Source organism: Peromyscus californicus, unplaced genomic scaffold, assembly GCF_007827085.1.
Source record: "Peromyscus californicus insignis strain IS unplaced genomic scaffold, ASM782708v3 Scaffold_24__1_contigs__length_46423439, whole genome shotgun sequence".
NCBI lineage: Eukaryota > Metazoa > Chordata > Mammalia > Rodentia > Cricetidae > Peromyscus > Peromyscus californicus.
The window spans coordinates 29,846,052-29,865,480 of NW_026294535.1; the positions used below are offsets into that span (position 1 = coordinate 29,846,052).

At 36.8% G+C, this 19,429-nt stretch overlaps 1 pseudogene; it reads left to right on the top strand.

Annotated features, from left to right (window-relative positions):
* Window positions 1-3,540: 3,540 nt before the first annotated feature.
* LOC128120112 (uncharacterized) lies at window positions 3,541-3,660 on the top strand (annotated as a pseudogene).
* Window positions 3,661-19,429: the final 15,769 nt, after the last annotated feature.

Sequence of the window (19,429 nt, forward strand, 5' to 3'; positions counted from 1 at the left end):
GTTCATGGGGCCATCCGTTATGCTTACAGTGGTTGATACAACACTTCGATTTTAATATTAGGAAACAAAACATAGGAAGGCTACTGTATCCTTTAATCTGGAGTTTGTTCTCATTTTCATGTAATGCTACCTAGACACAACTTGCCACTTGATTTCAGTCATGGCATGTTAGCTTGTTGTGGGTAGAAGTTGAAACAGAAATTCTAGCCTTCGAAGTCCCCATCTGAAATGCGAGCAAGTGACCACATAGCCCAGTTGGTTTGCCCATCCTTGTTAAGTATACTGTCACAGTGTAGCTAATGATAACTCCATTCAGTCCCCACTGTGTTGTCATCTGAACCATTCACCCTATCACATCTTAACAACGGGCAGTGATCACTCCAATTCTTCTTGAGTCTGGACTCTATTCTTCCTTCCAGTGCTAATTCACTTGATAAACGAGTGTTTTAAGTGTGGCTAGCAAGGACTCTGATGATCTGTTTCGTTAAGTAAGACAGTAAGTGCAGGCCAGTGCTGCAAGTCATTGGCCAACATTTGGATACTTACATAGCAGTAGGTGTTTGAAGCAGGGAGAGATAAGGGATGGACGTGATGACATTAAGAGCTCCATGATCAATAAGGAGGCTTGTTGCCTGTAGATTCCATTGAGTGACATATTGAAGAGAGTTGAAATAAGAAGTTACAAGATCAGGAGAATGTAAATCCCAATGAATGAGGGTGAGTGGGTGCCAAACCAACAGAGGAATTCAGCAGATGCTATATTTTCAGAGATTTTTTTTTTTTGGTGAGGAAATTCATATTAAAAATTTGTATCAGCAACGCAAGCAGAAAATATGATTCTCAGGAAGTATTTTAAGTAATACCTCTAGTACCTTATCAGAGATGTCTTGAGTTTTCAATGTAAAAGTACTGTCTCTGTTACAGAGATGCATGGGTATAATTGAAGTACTTAAACTGATTTTTGCAGAGGGGCCGTGACCCAGAAAGATCCTTTATCTCCATAGAAGGAAAAATATCACTTATATTGCTCAGTACAAAAACCATACATTAGCATTCTGGTTAATAAAGAAGGTCAGGTAGACTCAGGGTCTTATCATGGTGGAAACACCCCTAACACAAGTCACAGTGAGCCTTAAGCCACCAAGGAAACATAGACTTTACAGTTTTCTTTAGCTAATCTAAAAGTCACTTGCTTATCCACTATCATTAAGTTAAAGTATACTGAGTGTGTATCCAAATGTATGTATTGAAACAAATACTGTGTTGTACTCAAAGCCAAAGAGTAAATCAGTAGCTTTGCAGGGGAGGAGTAGAATGTAGACTATCCCTCTGTCAAATTATTGTTTCCTGCTCTGCTTCTCCACTTACAGGTTTAAAAGCTGTGATTTAAGATGGGGAGAAAGAGTAGGCTTTTTTTTCCCCCCAGAAAAGACAGGAAACTGCTTAAGCACACTGGTCATGATTTCATTTTAACAAATGCTTATAGTGACCCCGTCTTGGTATTTATCAGGCAGTCAGACCCATTAACTTGAGATGACATTATTTCCAGTTGACATTCAGCGTCTGAGGCTCATTTTAGATAACATTTAAATCCAGACTTGGTTGAGCAGCTGGGTCTGTCTACCCATCAATGAAAGCTCTTTCCATCTTTGATCACTTTTAAGTGTAACTTGATTTTTTTTTATAAAGGCATATATTTATATAATAGAAAATTCAAAAGAAATGGGAAAAAATGAATCAAAAGTAAAACTTTCCTAACTCCCACTCAACCTAGTTTTCTTTCCCAAAAGCATCTACTGTTGATAATTTCTTATATATTTATTTTCCAATACACTAAGATTACAAGCATACACACATACTTCTTATTGTTTTTACAAAGGAAAATACCATACTTTGAGCATTACTCCCTAAGTAGATGGCATTCTTCTCAGTATCTGTTTAAACAGACCTTCCATGTGTTTTTTAACAGTGTATATTATTCCATTGAATGTATGAACATGATGTATTTGGAGTAGACTTGGTTCATAAATATGTATGGTATTTCCAGTACAGCCTTGAATATTTTTACAATCTGTTATTTTGCTTAGATGCAAGGAGAGTGGAGGTTCTGGGTAAAGGGTTACATGAATTTTAAGTTGTTATAAATATTGTGAAGCTGCAGGAGACTATTTCAGTTTATATTTTCTCCAAGTGCATGTAGGCACACAGGAAGGTACCTCCTTTCCTTATTCCTGCCTATAATGTATAGACACAGACACTAAGTTCTTCTTCCATATGGCAAGCTAAAATGGTATCTGTTAAAATTTGTGATTCTCTTGATCTAACTTTGAGATCTTGCTGTGTTTTACATTACGTACCATGTTTCTTCTTTTAATTTATTATTTATTTCTATTTTATGTGCATTGGTGCTTTGCCTGCATGTATGTCTGCGTGAGGGTGCCAGATCCCTTGGATTCAGAGTTACAGACAGTTGTGAGCTGCCATGTGGGTGCTGGGAATTGAACTTGGGTCCTCTGGAAGGGCAGTCAGTGCTCTTAACGCCTGAGTCGTCTCTCCAGCCCTTACATCTAATTCCTATAAAATAGTTTTATCCCTTGGCCTGGAGGATGACATTAACAATCCTTTGTTAATTATTAGGGAAACATTTTTGAAATGTTTTATATAAACAGATCGCTAAATTTTTACTGAATAAATATGAACAGAATATCTAATCATCTATCTATCATCTATCTATCTATCTATCTATCTATCTATCTATCTATCTATCTATCTATCTATCGGTGGTGCTTTTATAATACATGTCCACTTTCACTGACTGTTCTCTTTACAAATAACTGAAATTTTAGTGATGACAAGATAGAAGGAAATGGGCTAGTCATTTTAGGAATATGAAGTCATAAGGAATTCAAGAAATTTTATGACCTGTGACCTCTGTAGACACATACTATGTGACATGAAAATAAAAAAGATTCCTAACTTTGAAAGTTTCCTAAGCTATTGCTATTTTGGCATTTGTGACAGGGTCTCATCTGCATCTTAATTTTCATCCTTTTTATTACAGTAGCATACAAAGTAATGGGCTTCATTATGATTGTCGTGGATGTGTTCCCTTAAAATCTGCATGTTGATATGAGTAAACTACATTGAGCAATTCATATTTTTCTTATGGATTCATCGATGCTATTGCATTTAAAACAGATTGGATAATTCATGTGAAATTTCTCCCTCCAAATTTCATGTTGGTTCTTTGAGTTCTCATTTTTTTTGTATATATTATGTTTCTCTTAATTTTTCTTTTTGTTGTAGAACTGAACTTAGAAATTTCTGTTTTTAGGGACTTAGATCTTGGGTTATTTTTGTGAAGATTTGATTTTCCATTAGGTGCTTTCAGTTTTATTTTTTTATAAACAGTATAGGTTAAATAAATGATCATTAATTTATTTAACCTATTAAATAGGTGAGATTTTTAGTATAATGACAGCACAGAAAGTTGACTTCTGAAAATTAAATGTGCATTTTCACACAAGAAATAGAAGTTATGTCTACAGCCATACCACACTGAACGTGCCCGATCTCATCTGATCTCAGAAGCTTAAGCAGGCTCGGGCCTGGTTAGTTCTTGGATGGGAGACTGCCTGGGAATCCCAGGTGCTGTAGGCTTAAAGAAAAAGAAGAAAAAAAAAGAAAAAGGAAAAAAAAGAAATAGAAGTTACTGATAAAGTTTATGGTACCAGATAGCACCATGCAAGTTTCTAAAGGAGGGAAGCAACCAACAGTTTGACCCAGTTATGATGCCCATGAACTACAACGATATGATCCTAAGGGCACAGTAGTGGCATGAACACCTTGGAGGTAACCAAAATTCTCTAATTGGTCTTAAGACCTGATCAGCAAGAGGGAAATCATATCTGGTACTAAAAGCCTAACAAACCACTTGGTTAGAGAAGTCATGGATCTTGGAGATGAACCTACAATCACCACCTCATTAAACTATCGTAATTCCTAAGTGCATTCTAAGCATCTACCTATATACCACAGGTAAGTATAGTAGTTCTCACCTCTCATCAAGTAAACTTCTCTTTCAATAGATGGAGATCATTATAGGAAACCACAACCAATCAATAACACAGAGTTGTGGAGCCCAGTCCCAATAGATATGTCTACAAAACAATTCCCACACCTAAGGCTCAAGGAGCATTGAGAAAGAGGAGGCAGAAAGATTGTAAAACCCAGAGAATCAGGGAGCTTGCTTTGAGCCTGTGTTTTCTAATAATGTCAGAAGCTACACACACACACACACACACACACACACACACACACACACACACACACACACATATGCTGTGGGATGTTCTGTATGTCAAATGTGTTGCTGATTGGTCAATAAATAAATCACTGATTGGTCAGTGGCTAGGCAGGAAGTGTAGGCGGGACAAGGAGGAGAATAAAATTGGGAAGTGGAAGGCTGAGTCAGAGAGACACTGCCAGCCGCCATGATGAGAAACAGCATGTGAAGATGCCGGTAAGCCACGAGCCATTTGGCAAGGTATAGATTAATGGAAATGGATTAATTTAAGCAGTAAGAACAGTTAACAAGAAGCCTGCCAGGGCCATACAGTTTGTAATCAATATAAGTCTCTGTGTTTACTTGGTCAGGTTTGAGCGGCTGTGGGACTGGCAGGTGAGAGAGATTTGTCCTGACTGTGGGCCAGGCAGGAAAACTCTAGCTACACACACACACACACACACACACACACACACACACACACACACACACATGCATGCATGAACTATAAATCAATGACAAGAGGCCATAAATTTGAAAGAGAGAACAGAGGGTTTGGAGGGAAGAAAATTAAGCAAGTTATCATGCAATTATATTATGATATCAAAAAAGAGAAAGTACTGCTATAAAAGGGGAAAGTTAAAAATAATTAGACATTATTAAGACTAAAATTTATGAGTTTATCAATCGTCATCAGAGAGGCTTTTTCTGGCAGTGATGGGAGCAGATGCAGAGACCCAGAGCTAAACATTAGGCAAAGGGAGTGCCTAAATTGGAGCTCTCCATTAGATAGTTTGCCTTGGAGCTTTAGGAACCCCATAAAAGAAGGGGAAGAAAGAATTATAGGAGCCAGAGGAGTTATGGACACCAGGAGAACATAATCCACAGAATCGACTACACAGGGCTCATAGGGGCTCATAGAGACTTAGGCAGTAATCGTGGAGCCTGCATGGGTCTGCATATATGTTATGGTAACAGCATAGTGTTTTTGTGGGACTCCAAACCATGTGAGTGAGGGTGTCTCGAACTCTCTCACCTGCTCTTAGGACCCTTTCCTTCCTACCGGGTTACCTCATCCAGCCTTAATATGAGGGTTTGTGGATAGTTTTACTGTATCTTGTTATATATGTTTGGTTGATATCTGATAGGCATGTCCATTTCTGAAGGGAAATGAAAGAGTAGATCTAGGGGAGAAGGGAGAAGGAGGTTTAGGAGGAGTTGAGGGATGGGAATTAGTGGTCAGGATTATTGTATGAGAAAAAAACATATTTAAAATGAGAAAAAGTTATGAGTTTATAGAGTGGCTAATTGGACAAAGCACTTGCTGCCAACTCTGATGAACTGAGTTTGATCCCTCATATCCACATAGTAGAAGGAGAAAACTGACTCCTGCAAGTTGTCCTCTGACTTCCTTCCATACGTGGGCCATTGCTCAAAGAACCCCCACATATACATACATACAAATAAATAAGTAAATGTAATAAGAGATTTACAGTTTTCTTCAGTTAAAGAAAAAAGCAAGTTCATAGGTAGGTGCAGACCAGGTAAAGATATTCACATGTTTTTGCAATGCTACTTACATACAAAATATCTAAAGAACTCCTAAAAATAATAATAAATAATTAAAAAGACAGCCCAATGAGAAAATAGACAAGAGACATTGCTAGCCACTTAAAAATAAATAATCAAATAATCAAATACCTAATGCTTCTATAGTAGGTAGAGATATCTTCCAGAAGTAGACTTCTTTTCTCACCACATGAAACCCTTGAAATAAACAAACAAAACAACAACAACAAACAGTCATTATATATGCTTGGAGAGTGAAGGGCCTAAGTGAATCTGACCAGTTTCAGGGACTTCCTGAAGCCTTTTGAATTGTTTACTTCCTGTGCTCAATGGGCTTCCCTACGGGATGGGATGTTTTGCTTCCTCTTACAACATCCTGTGTTTTAAGCAACTTCCTTCCAGGATGGATAGTATCTTAGAGGGAATTGCTACATAACAGTCAACTGCTAAAAACACTGTCCCTATCTGCCTGGAGATCTGAGTTTAATCCCAGGATCTACATAAAGGTGGAAGGAAAGAAGCAAATGCACAAAAGTTGTCTTCTTACCACCATTACATACTGTGACACATGTGCCCACATACATCATGCACGCACACACAAACACAATAATAATAATTTTCAAAATTAGAATTAATTTATTTTCGTTGATAGTATAACTGGTAATATAATGTGCTCCCACAAGGAAATGCTATAGCGAAACCATTGAAATTTATTTTATGCTCAAGTGCTACGTTGTATGATATTGACAAATGTCAGAAATTTTGTAAATAGTTTAAACTATGCAATTTACACAGGGTTGATTTTGCCCTCAGTAAGTAGAAAACTAGTTTTGTAAAGAGAAAAAACATTGTTCTTGTATACCTATGAAAGAACACAGAAACACTGAGAGAATGTAAAGTTTCAGTTACATAAATTGAGTAAAGTCTGGAGACAGAGGTAGTCCATGCTTACCACAGTTAGGCACATTGCGTTGCATGGCAGACATTTGCCAAGAACTTAATTCTCAAATCTCTGCAATGCATCAAAGGGGTTGGGGCATATAGCAGCTATGAGAAGGAATGAGTATGTTACTGGATTTGTTAAGTATCCTTATATAATGTAGATAAATGATAAAACATCATTACATGTCTAAAATATACACATTCCTATTGTCCATTTTATTTAAATGAAGCTAAAAAATGTCTGGACTGACACAATAGTATATAAACTTAGACAACACCTGTGCCATTAAGATTTTAAGGAGGGTTGAGGAGTTAATAAAAGTTTTAAACTATGTAAGATAGAAAAACAAAGACAGAATTTAATCAAATTTATTTTTTTATAAAAAGAACACTCAAAAACATGCGTATTAAATATTCTCATGTATATAAGGCTGAAACAGGAATATGGGGTGACAGAAAATGATTACTTATCTCTTTCCTTTGGGTGCTAACTGTAGATTTTTATGAAATAATAAAATTTTACATGTCCATAGACTTAAGATACGTTCACAGTCCTCTGAATATAGGTTGGTGTGTGTGTGTGTGTGTGTGTGTGTGTGTGTGTGTGTGTGTGTGTGTGTTACAATAAAACTATGAATCCTTCATCCTTACTTGCTAGCTTTCATAGTGATAAAAGGTGATATGCATGGTACTAGATGAGAAAAAACATCAAACTCATCTAGCCATGAACCCTGTGAGCTATCTTGGCAAGACATGTCCACTGGATCAATAGTGACATGAATATCATGATAATAACCATGTCTTCCTGGTTGGATTTAATTCCCACTCCACATGACGCAAGCCATAACTGACACTATTATTCTAAGGACTTATGGCTATACAGGTCATAGGCCCTAGGGGCAGGAGCTACTGCTACTATTTTGTTAACTGACATAGCATTAAACTGACTCCCAATGGCATGTTGTTACATCCATAGATTAATGTACCTCTCAATCCTCATCAGAGAAACTTCTATTTACAGTAGATGGTGATTTACAAAGAAACCCACAATCAGCCAAGGCACAGAAAATAAGAAATTACAAAATTCTCAATGGAACATATATATGTTCACAAATGGAACATATATATTGCACACCGCCCTCCACTGAGGAAAAGGGGGAAGAAAGAGCCAGAAGTAGTGAGTTACCATAAGGAAACAGTGTCTTCTGGACACAGCAGAGCCTCTGCAAATACAAACCCATACTGGCTGTGAGAACATGCACAAATCCCATGTAATCCCAAGAGAGTTCTAATCCCAGCATCGGAGGGAATTGTATACAAAGTCCAGCCATTAGCCATAATTTCTGATTTACATATGCAGTGGGTCTATCAGCAATTGGCAGCTGTTGAGAGGTAGAAGGTCTGTCTTCTCTAAGACAACTGATAAGTCAACCATATTCCAATGGAAAACCACACATCTGAGAATATTTTGGCAGCACAAATTGGCCTCAATGGGGAGAAAAGATACAAACTTATGTGGGTCTGGAAGTAGAGGAGGTGGGTTTGGGAAGAGTAATCAGGGGTGGAGGATAAACATGATGAAAACACATGTGAAATTCTCAAAGAACTCAGAGTACATTTTAAAAAAACTATGAAACTTTTAAAACCACGTAACTTCTATTTTCTGTCTGTGTATGTACACATGTGGGTATGTCTGTTTCTTTTTCATTCATCATTTATCATTTAATTTCAAAATTATTGGGCTTTTAGGTAAGATGGCACATTAGAGGCTATCTCCATGTTTTCCAGTAAAGAATGGAGTCAGAATGAGGGGCAGGGAAAGACTATCTCAAGGAAAGAAATGCAGGAGGGACTTCAGAAATTAGTCCACAGAAGTGAAGGAATACTGGAGAACAGAGAAGGGAGTGTGACTTAGATGAATAAGTAGGGCACTACCCCACAGTGTAGAAGGTTCTGGTGCGAAGATGGAGGACAGAAGTTGCTTCCTAAGGAAATTTTGGCTGTCTTGCCCCAGAACAACCTCATACACTTACAAGCTCTTTATTTTTAGATTTGTGGTTCTCCCTACCCCCACTTCACATCCACAAGAATTTCTCTGTATTTTTGCTTTAAAACACTATATATATATATATATATATATATATATATATATATATATATATATATATATATATAATTTGTTATTCTCTTTCATTCACTGACCTAATTTTGTCTTTGTTAGTTTGCATTTTTCTATTATTTCTGTTTTTTTCTTAGTGAGAAGACATTTTACTGTTGTTTCATTTTCATTGTTACAAATCTGACTCCATTGCTTATGTCCTCTTCATTTAATTTTTGAAGGTCAGATGTGCCCAGGCATTTATTATTTCTTCCCCAGGTTCCAGATCTGGGGAATGTAATTTCTCAAAGACTTGCCTGATGGTCTGTATTTGATTGGAAACTGCAGTAATCTCTTCCTTCTTCTCTAATATTATTTATTTGGATTGGGGCTTGTTAATGTTAATTTTTCAAAGAACCACCCAATGTTTGATCAATAAAATCAATGTCCCTTTCTAGCATCTACAAAGATACAAACCTTTTAACCTTCTGTCAGTATGAAGGTGATGCATGCCATCATTCTACTACACAACATTATTAGTATCTCTAGCCAATGTATCCTTTCTTGTGAAAATTTCCATACTTATTTCCCTTCATCACTCATTGCTAACTTTATCAAGATATTTAGAGGCATGGTTCCATTTCCATTAAAAAGCTGAAAGTTCAGTGAAGGAGTGTACCTCTAGTGGGCAAGTCAGAAATGAACTGCTTTCCATACATCTTTATTGATATGCATGTAGAGTGATAAGCGGTGCCATTCTTGATGGTGATAAGGTGGAGGAAGATGGAGGAGTTGCCTCTTCCTTCCACTGCAACTCTCTAGGTATCAAAGCCTTTGTTGACACCGAGTTTTGTACCAGGAAGTGGCACGTGGCAGGGGGAATCAAGATCTATCCTGTGGTATAAGATGATGATTGAGGAGAATGAAGGAATAATGCTTGACCGAGATCCAGTTTGGAAAAATTTGTTTCTCAGAGATTATATGGACTACATGAACATAAGATAAATTCCTAGTTCTTAATGCATTAAATAATGGGACCAATTTGGCCCTATGTGCCTATAGATACTACACAAACAGTATATATCAAATAAGGATGAAATTTTTATGTGTTAGAAAATGAGTGTATTGTGAGATTTTTTTTTAAATATAGGTTCAAATGCTTAGTGGACATTTCAGATTTATAAAAATTCATGTCAAAAATTCCTTTCTGACTCATTTTAAACACCATAATCATGTGTATTTATTGCAAACACTAAGAAGTTATGATGCTCATTGTTCCAGTAATTAAATCTTGATATCACTTATCCAAGCTGGGAGCATTTGGAAATTAAATCCTTTTTCTAACTCAATTAAATGGAATTTACTTCTCATTATAGTAATTAACTCTTGTTTTACTTATGTGTAAGAAATCCTAAGAAAATTTTTTTCAAAATTATACCTACTTTATTTTAATAGCCTTTGAAGATTTTCAAATACATTGAGTTGTTCAAAGTTAGAAGAAACACTATACATAAAATAATGCAATTTTAAATCATATTTAATGTCTATTCTTACATAATCATTTATTTCATTCATATTATTAAATATTTCCTACTTAAATGTTAGTATTTCCATAATTCCTATGATTTGCTTCCTTGAGGTTTGACTGGTAAGGAGATATTTATTCTTGGTGCCAGCTCAGTAGATCTTGAAGAGGTAGTTGTCAAATTTATTCTTTTGTAGTAAGCATGTGTGTGTGTGTGTGTGTGTGTGTGTGTGTGTGTGTGTGTGTGAGCACACACACATATGGAGGCCAGAGGCCAACCTCAAGTGTCAATCCAGCTGCTGTCTCCCTTAGATTATTGTACATAAGTATCTTATTTGTTTATTTTCAATTATCTTTTGAAAATTTATAGACATACATAAAACATCTTGATCAAATGAACCTCTCACTCCCTCCTTCCAAATCTCCTTCAGGAACCTTCACCACAGCACCTTACTGTCAACTTCAGATCCTCCTGATTGATTGATTGATTGATTTAATTATTTTAGTCCACTGAGAGCAATGAGTGCTGCTGATATGAACATAAGTGTGGGGCCATCCATGAGGTCATGGTCAACCTACCAGTGGCCAGACTCCTAAAGAAAGTGATTCTGTATTCAACATCTGTAAGTTATCAATAGTTCTTCAGCTAGGAGTGGGACTATGGGAGTCCATCTCCCTCCATGCTGGAAGTTTTAACTGGCTTGATATTGTGCAAATCTGGTGCAAGTAACCATAGATAGTGTGAGTTCATGTGTACAATAGCCATGCCATGTCCAGAGGACAGCTGTTCCCAGCATTTCCCATCCATCAGCTCTTTTCTTTCCACCCCTCTGCCATGGTGTGTCCTGAGATTTAAAGGGTAAGGGTGATTATAGATGTTCTATCTATAGCTGAGCGCTCAGACTTGTTTATTTTCTGCATTTTGAATAGCAATGAGTTTAGCATTAGCCATTATCCACTGCAATAAAAAACTTTTCTGGCCAAGGTTGGGATCCACACAAATCTATGGATATAATCATAAATATTGAGAAGGCATTTGATGATATTACTCTTTAGTAAAACAAAATCGCCGGGCGGTGGTGGCGCACGCCTTTAATCCCAGCTTTCGGGAGGCAGAGGCAGGCGGATCTTTGTGAGTTCGAGGCCAGCCTGGGCTACAGAGCGAGATCCAGGAAAGGCACAAAGCTACACAGAGAAACCCTGTCTCGAAAAACCAAAAAAAAAAAAAAAAAAAAAAAAAAAAAAAACCAAAATCAGTAGTTCCCCACTAGACTTACAATTTCCTTGCCGATGGGTTTGATTATGTTTCCAGAACCAGACATGGATTTCCTCCTATAGCAACACTGCTTATTTTGTTGGTAGTCTTTTGCTGGCCTGAATCTCAACAAGCAGCCTAGGCGGGTTGATCAGTGAGCCCTAGGAATCCACTTGTCTCTGCTATCCTATTGGGATTATAAGCCCACATCACCATCTTTCCAATGGAACACTAATAGGCTCAATTTTGCACGCGTCTTTTGTGGATAACAAACCGCTGAGAGTACAAGAGGTTAATAGTCATGTCGTTTTTGGAGGATAACATTCCAACACACACACACACACACACACACACACACACACACACACACACACACACCAACACTAAATAGATTGTAAAGTGAACACTTATTTATCATTTAAGAGCTGAAACAAGGAGGAAGCATGCCCTGAAAACATACACTGAGTAACATTATAGAGAATGAATAGGTTATAATTAGGACTATATGAATACATGTAGTAAAGATTAAAAAAAAAGATGCCATGAATTTGAAAGAGAACAAAGAAGGGCACATGGGAGAATTTGGGGGATGAAAAGACGAGAAATGATGTAATTATATTAAAATCTCAAAAATAAAAAAATTTCCCTAAGACCTTATATTTTTGTTTTCTTTTTTTTCACTTTTCAAATTTTTTGAGATTACAATATAGTGACAACATTTCTTCCTTATTTTTTCATCCTCCTAAAAAAGGCATGAATCAAAATTCACCACTCTTTGTATATTAAGGGAAATTACAAAAGCATTCCAAGTACTGACATTTTCATTACAAATAAATTGTAGTAATTAATTCATTTTGTAAATTTGGAATCCATAAATAGTAAATATTGATTTTAATTTTAAAAATACTCCATATTTAAGGAAGTTAGAAAACCATTTGAAATCAATAAGTCAGAGACTATTTCAAATAGGAAACAATGTATTTGGGCTGAAAGAAAATAAACCATGATAGGGGAAAATGTTAAATGTGGGCTGCTGACCTAGCAGTTGAAACAAAGTACACATCCCTCTATCCAACTATTGCAAAGAACTTACAATCCCAGAAGTCTGCTCATGATAATTTGACCACAGTTATACTAAGGAAGTAACTCTCTATTACATATTTATTCCAAACAATAGTATAAGGAGAAACACTTCTCTTTGATCACGTTCATGAACAGAGTTACGAATTGCTAAATGTTGACATATCATGGTATTAATTTTTTAACAAATAAATTAAAACTATTTAAACATACTACAGAAGTAGGTACGATCTGGGGTTAGGAAAGGACAAACAATATGGCTCAGTGGATAAAGGGAGAAGAGTGGAGGAGCGGGAAATTCACAACATGCACTGGCATGGGAAAATGTCATAATAGGACTATGTAGGCTGACAAAAATTAACAAAAATATAGTTGTTATCAAGGAGTACATAATTATATGAATAAAGAAATAAGCTATGCTTATGGACTAGAAAGCTCACTGCTATAATGTCAATTTCCCTCGTTCTTTCCATCTGTGTAGGATAATCTTATTGAAATCCTGACAAACTAATTTTCAGAAACCTGAAACGCTAATGCAAAATTCATATGGAAGCACACCCGTCTAGGAATATGTATGACATTTTTTGAGACAAAACAAAGTGGGAAGATTTATTTTATTTTGTGAGAGAGCCTATTATAAAAGATGGGCACTTAGAAGAATACAAAAAAGAGAAAGCATCCAGGACTGTATTCACATGTGGCACGCTAAACTTAAAACAGAGCTGGCACTCTAGCATGTGACACACACATTATGCTGAATATGGCAATATATGTTGTATATGTGTATATAAAGCGATGTAAATATAAAAGAAAATACAGTTTTAAAGTATGTTATAATTATCCTATACTGGGGGACTATTTCTTATACCATCTAAGTAAAAACTGTAGGAAGAGGATTTATTTAATAATATTAAAAATAGAAAGTTCTATTCATCAAAAAACCAATTATATTGTGAAAAATACAGCCAGAAGCTGGAAAATATTTGCAAAATGGAAACCAAAGACAATACGCCCTTATATGAGCAAAATTCAATAGAAAAATGCTTTATAAATTTAAAACCATTTCCTCCAAAATATACACATGCCCAGTAATTACTAGTTATGGTAATGTAAATTAAAACCAGCAGGAAACAGGAGCACAAACATTTGTCAGATTTGAATAGCTCTGAATTAATCTAATATCATTTTATCCTTATGTATGTAAGACAAATAATAAGAAAAGGCGAAAGTATTGTGTAAGTAGAGAAGTCTGTTACATTAAAAAACAAAAGGTGATTAATCATTTCTGGTTCTGCTGATATAACAAGATTTGGAGGTGCTTCTGAAGTGCTTTCTGAAATGCAGGAATGGATTGTTCCTTTTCAGCAAATGGTCTTGCCTCCATGGCCGAAGGAGAAATGCTGGGACAGGTAGGCCTTGCTCTCCTAAGTTTACCATATAGCATCACAAAGCATACAGAAGAAACCTTATGTAGTAATCCATGTCCTATTTATCTGTTTGTTATTTGCTTATTGTTGCTGAAATAGAGTATCACCAAGTGTGTAGCTTATGCGAAACTTGGCTCATGGTTTTTGAAGGCTGGCATGTCCAAAAGCATGATGCCAGAATCCCCCAAGGGCCCTCTGTTGACATCATACTATGGCACAGGGCAAACAAGGAGGCATAAAGGAAATCGGGCCAAGTTCATTCCTTCAGTCACTAACCTAATTGAATGCTGATGTTGATCCATTCACCTCTCAAAGATACCACCTACAAACCCTTGACACGGTGGCAGTGAAATCCAGCACAGGTTTTGGAAGAAGTTTCAAACAAAACTGCTTACTCACTAGTTCACGGGGAGTGAATACAAATGTGTAGCTAAGATGATTCCTTTTACTTTTCATCCTGACACAATCTAGATCACTTGGAAAGGCAGTCGCAGTGGGGAATTGTCTAGATCAGGTTGACTTGTCAGCATGGCTGTGGGGATGATCTTGATTACTTTAATTGATGTGGGAAGATCAGTTTACTCGGGTAGCACTATTCCTTAGAGAGTGGAACTTGGACCATTTAAGAGTGGAGAAAGCAAGTTGAGCAGTAGTAATAACATCCTTGTTAAGTCATAACTATCTGCTCCTGGCTGTGGATACAACATAAATGACTTTAAGTTCCCAATGCCTTGGCTTGTCTATAATGAGTCTTCCATAAGTTTATTGTATCAGGACATTTTATTACAGAAAATGGAAAGGATGTTAAAACACTGGCTAATTTCTGATGGTCACTTATTGTGTTGATTTGAAAGAAAATGGCCCCCAAAGGGACTGTCAGTATTAGGAGGTGCAGCTTTGTTTGAGGAAGTATGTCACTGTGGGGGTGGGACTTGCGGTCTTTTTCTTAAACTTCCCTCAGTGTGACATTCAGTTGACTTCCTGTTGCCTGCAAGAGTAGCACTCTTAGCTCCAGCACCATATCTGTCTGCATGCCGCTATGCATCATGATCATAATGGACTGAACCTCTGAAACTGTAAGCAAGCCTCCCCAATTAAATGTTTTCATTATAAGAGTTCCCATAGTCATGGTGTCTCTTCACAGCAATAAAAACCCAAACTAAGACACTTATATTCCAATACTTATCTCAAAGAATGTCTGACTGTATGCTGACCCTTGAACAAATCTCACAAATATGTGCCAATTATTGATCAGTGCACTCCCAATTCCCAGTATAACATATAGGAAGCAGTATCCAATATCCTTTTAGCATCATTCATTAAAAAATGAGTAGATAGACAATTTGGACCTGGTGTATGTTAGATTTTCTATTTTACCCTCCAGGACACTTTGAGCATATAAATTAGAAGGATAAAAAAAGATCCACCCTCGGATGAGATTATGACTATCCAGAGATGGGCTGTTACACATGTCGTGGAAGACAGTGATCCAGTGAGGGATCATGTTTTGTTTGATGTGGCCAAGGCAGACGTGGGAAGCCCAGCAGTCTTCTGCCTGCTCACCATCGTGCTTGCTTGGGTTATATCTTCTTCATGTGTTGTGTCCTCTGCTCTTATCAGAGCATGGCATGAGCATGTTTCTTTTGCCGTTGCCTTCATTAAGCTCAACAGACAGAACTGATGAACCATCTCAGCACTGAACTAGATCTCCCTTGCTACAAAAGGATAAGCAAGTGAGGGCTAGGGAGAAAGGAAAAAAAAAACCCTTTGAAACCATCAATAGTCTCTCAAGTCAAATTTCTTGTTTTATGGGCCATGTTTGGGTAATATGAACAGAAGGAAAGAATAATTAGTTGGCATTTAGTCTATCAAGGAGAATAGGGACAGCAAGATGGCTCAGCCAATAAAAAAGCACTTGCTTCCAAGCCTGGCAACCTGAATTTGATCGTTGGGCCCCACATGCTTGTAAGAGGGGTGCTGCCCCCCCTAAGTTGTCCTCCACCTCCAATGTGTGTGCATGTACACGCATATAAATAAAAAAGGAAATAAATAAATGTAAAAATTAAAAAGAAGGAAAGTAAAAATTTTGCAGGATTCTGTCAGCTTTGTGAGTTGCCTTCAACATTCTGTTGTTTTCTTGTGTGTCCCTGTGTCTTCCTGGGAGCCGTGGAGGTTGTTTCTTCTCTCTGAATTATCTAGGGATAGACCGGAAGAGATTCTAAATGTATGAAACCCAAGCAGCCGATCCGTTCCTACCGGGTAACTCTCTCTTCCTCTTGTTTTTCATTCTGAAATTACACTCAGCCACTCAGTGTGAGGATTTTCAGTTCACAAAAGATTGTAAAGTAAACTATCAGGTCATAGTGTATAAGCTGCTCAACAAAACAACTGTGTTAGTACAAAATTCCCTAAAATGCAACTCTTGAGTCCCTCATTTCTAATAAAACAACTAAGCTCATTGCACACATACATGTTCTGCCTTCTGTCATTTGGAAACCATCAACTCAATCAACAACTTTGTACTCTCTACCCCAAGTGAAAAATGCAGTATTTTGTTTTCCTATTTTTTATGCTACTCTCTTTAAAGATTTGTTTTATTTTTAATAATGTGTATGCAGGTTTGTCCTTTGTGGGGAATTTGCCCATCCATGCAGATGTCCAACAAAGGCAGTTTGTGGGAACTCTTTGAACTGGAGACACAGGCTCTTGTGAGCCATCTGGCTTAGGTGCTGGGGACCAAACTCCAGTCCTCTCCAAGAACAGTTGCAGGCTCTGAAGTTCTGAGCCATCTCTTCAGGCTACTAATATCTATAATAAATGAAACAATATGTTATTGGCAAAGTTGGGTTTTATTTTATGTATTTCCACAGTTGTTTCTTTGCTTTGACCTCAGATAAAATCAGTACAGAAATATTGTATGTGTCCTTATAGTGCATATTTTAATATTTTTGAAGTAGGTATTTATCCAAAATCATAGTCCAGTACAGTATATTTTTGCTTTAAAGTATACAATTGGTATTACATTGATTAGATCATTTGGAGAATTCTGCTTCTGATTCTCATTTTGCAAAAGTCTCTGTTGCTCTTTGTCACTTTTGCTGCTGTTATTTTAGGCACCTTTAAAGATAATAATGAATTTCAGAGTTAATTGTTTTTCCTGTTCATATTCTTCCACCACCCCCATCTACCCTTGCACTTTTCCTATGAAGGGAGCAACTAGCTCTCATTTATACTGCCACCTCTTTTACATAGTGGAAAGCTACTGCTGAAGTGATTACAGGGCCATCTGACCAAGGGAATGTGAATGAAGTAATATTTCATTTCTAGATAAAATGATTCAATAGGGAGTATATTGGTTGTTTAATGTTTCTGACCCCTGTGATTTAGGTGGAAGCAGAAATTTAAGGAGGGCCTGGTGTGGTTGCAGGAGTTTGGGTTACTAAATTACCATAGACACAAATTTGAACTGTCCACATTCAACTGAAATTTAGTGAGAAACTCTTATTGTAGATGTAGGGTTGGTTTGTTATAATAGTTAGCATCACTTTACCCATTTACTTTTCTTGGAGAAAAAAAACCCAGACATCCAAAAGTACTAAGGACTTCATTTTATCTGGAAGAATATTTTTAGAATACTTAATATATCCCATATATCAACATCATCTACCTGAAGCTATGTGGTACAGCTATATTGTCTATCTTATTGGACCACTGTTTCCACAGCCTTTTAGGCAAACATACATATTTCTTCTACAGAATTCTCAGGGCATCATTATGCCCCCTCTCTCTCCTATACTAGGCTTCAAGCTTCTTGAATACTTGAAAATCTTGTGTTGTTGATAAATGTTTCTAATCGCTTTTGCTTCATGAAAAATGTTGTCTAAAAATAAATAAGAGCATGGTCCTTAAGATTTATAGTTGGTTTAGAACTCCACAGAACACAGAAAAAGATTTATTAACAAATCTTAAAATAGACAAAATTGTTAGAAAAAGGGTGTTAGACATGTTGGTAGACATTAATTGGGCTCAAAAATATGTTTAGCTTAATTAAGATGACTATTTCTTAACTATTGTAAGAGTAAAGTCAAACATTCAGAGTTATTAGCCACTGGAGATGCAAACACATCCTTTCAGAGACAAGGAGAGAAACGGTAGTCCCATTAATTTAAGAAAAGTGTCAAATTTCTGTGCAATTCTAAGGAGATGTAACAAAGTGGAGGAAGCAGTGTGCTAAATAATTGTTCACCCTCTGTTTCATATGTTTATATTTAGTTTAGGAATGTTTGCAAATATTAGAGATTATTATGATTGTTCTATTTAATAATTCAACTGAAAATATACACTCATGTTTTGAAAATTTGCCCTAAAATCTAATTTATTCAGACTTAGTCTGTGACAGACAATGGCTTATTTATGCTGTAGATATTTGTTGTGGTTATTTTAGCTACTCAACATCTATTGTCACTTATTCCAATGCAGTACACTAGTGAGACATTCCTTTCTTCTTGTTCCAGTGGCATCGTTAACATTTATTGCCTGTCCACAGATGAAAAAATGAAGCTGTCTTAGTTTTTACCTTGATTGAGTCAGTCTTCAACTCTCCCTTCGATGAATTTTTATCTTCTCTCACAGGAACCTGTAAATTGTCACTGGAAAACAGCACGATTTGTTGCAAAGCTTTTATTTTAGTATTATTTCAACATCTTCTGATCATTGGCTTGGTCCCATTTGAATAGCATGACTAACATCTGTTAAACTCTTAAAATGGGGAAAAAAAAAACCAAGCAAGCATAGCAGCTAATCTCTGCTCTCTCATGTGTGGATTTCAGAAGTGTTATACAAAACGGGCAAAAGAAACAGAGATAAAATGCACAGTACTTCCAGACACTTAAATTTTCTGAGGAGTCTCCATGCTACTAGGTGTACAGTCCTCATGAGAACTCTGTGACAGAAAGTGGACAAAAGCTACATTATTACTACTCCTTCAATGGAAGGAATTCATTTGAAAGAGTCAAAGGGAGGGCAGTCGGGATATGGAGAAAGTGCTCGCTATGCATGATGATTTTTTTTTTTGTTTGTTTGTTTTTCAAGACAGGGTTTCTCTGTGTAGCTTTGCGCTTTTCCTGGAACTTGCTTTGTAGACCAGGCTGGCCTCCAACTCACAGAGATCCACCTGCCTCTGCCTCCCGAGTGCTGGGATTAAAGGCATGCGCCACCACCGCCGGGTGCGTGATGGTTTTTAGCGGCC